The following is a 1,348-nucleotide window of genomic DNA, read 5'->3' as shown; positions in this document are numbered from 1 at the left end:
GCATCATCATATTAAGGTAAAAATCATGCAATCATCATGCTCATCATAATGCCACAACGTGCGTCAAACATATCAAGCATCACTCAACAAAATATGTATATACCGCACATATCATCAAGCATCATAATCCACGCAACATCATAACTTCACTCAACAAAATATGTATATACCGCACATATCATCAAGCATCATAATCCACGCAACATCATAACTCATATCAACAAAATATGTATATACCGCACATATCATCAAGCATCATAATCCACGCAACATCATAACTCATAGAATTATTTAGCCTATTCTATAGTAAGGCCACTTACTTGGTTGGCCTTGGCCGAAGTACTTCCTAAATCGCTAAACGTAAGCTCCCGTTCCGTGAGAGCCGCTCCCTACGTCCTCGGGGTTTGTTTCCTTAATCGGGGCCGAAAACAGATTCGGGAGGGTCGGAACAGTGGAAACCGGGCTGAAAACAGGTGAGCCGAGCCAAACAGCCGCTGGAGCCGCCGGAGGAGCCGCCGGAGCGTCACCGGAGGGAGCCCGAGCCGTTTGCGCCGAGCCGAGCCGAGGACTGCCGCGCCGCTGTGTGACACGTGGCAGCAGCAGAGAAAGCCACGTCGGGCGGTAGTGTCGGGTCGAAGCGCGGGTCGCAGTCCGGTTCGGGTCGTGGTTCGGGTCGCGGGCTGTGGAAGGCTACTGGGCCAAGGCTAAACGTTGGGCCTCGGCTTACTGGGCTGGGCCGCAAGTGTTTGGTTTGCAGGCCGGCTCAATTGGACCGTGGGTCTAGTCTGGGTTGGTTCAACTGAACCGTAGCTTCTGGGCCGGTTTGAGGTTTGGGCCGCTGTAGTTGGGCTGGGCCGAAGGCAGAGGCCAAGGGGGGAAACGGGCTGGCTCTCCCGGGTTCTGGGTTCAGGTTGACCCGGATCCGTGGATCTCATCTTCCTTACCCGACTTTGGCCGATTTTCCGGCGAGTTTTCTCTCTCCTTCCCGCGGCGTTTTCGTTGCCGATTTCGGTCCTCTTCCTTCTCTTTTCCTCTTTGTTCGTCGTCCTTCTTTCCTTTTTTGGGAGTTTTGCGGCCTAAAAGCTCCTAAAAGCCATAGATCTAAGAATCGATTAAGAAACCTAACTTTCCGACCTCGGTTACCGACGACGACGCTTACGAAATAACACCAAATGCCCCTGAGTTATTGTGCTATCTTAGAGATCTCTCTTACGGTAGTAACAGGTTGTTTGGTGTCGGTTTAAGGGTGATTTGAGGGCTCGTCGGAGAAACTGAACACTCGCCGACGTTTGTCCGAAATCTCTTTCTCTCGCTCGAAATTTTTCTCTCTTTTCTCCCTTTGCAGGCG

This window comes from Cucurbita moschata, unplaced genomic scaffold, assembly GCF_002738365.1.
Source record: "Cucurbita moschata cultivar Rifu unplaced genomic scaffold, Cmos_1.0 Cmo_Scf00045, whole genome shotgun sequence".
NCBI classification, from domain to species: domain Eukaryota; kingdom Viridiplantae; phylum Streptophyta; class Magnoliopsida; order Cucurbitales; family Cucurbitaceae; genus Cucurbita; species Cucurbita moschata.
Note: the sequence above shows the minus strand (reverse complement) of the source record.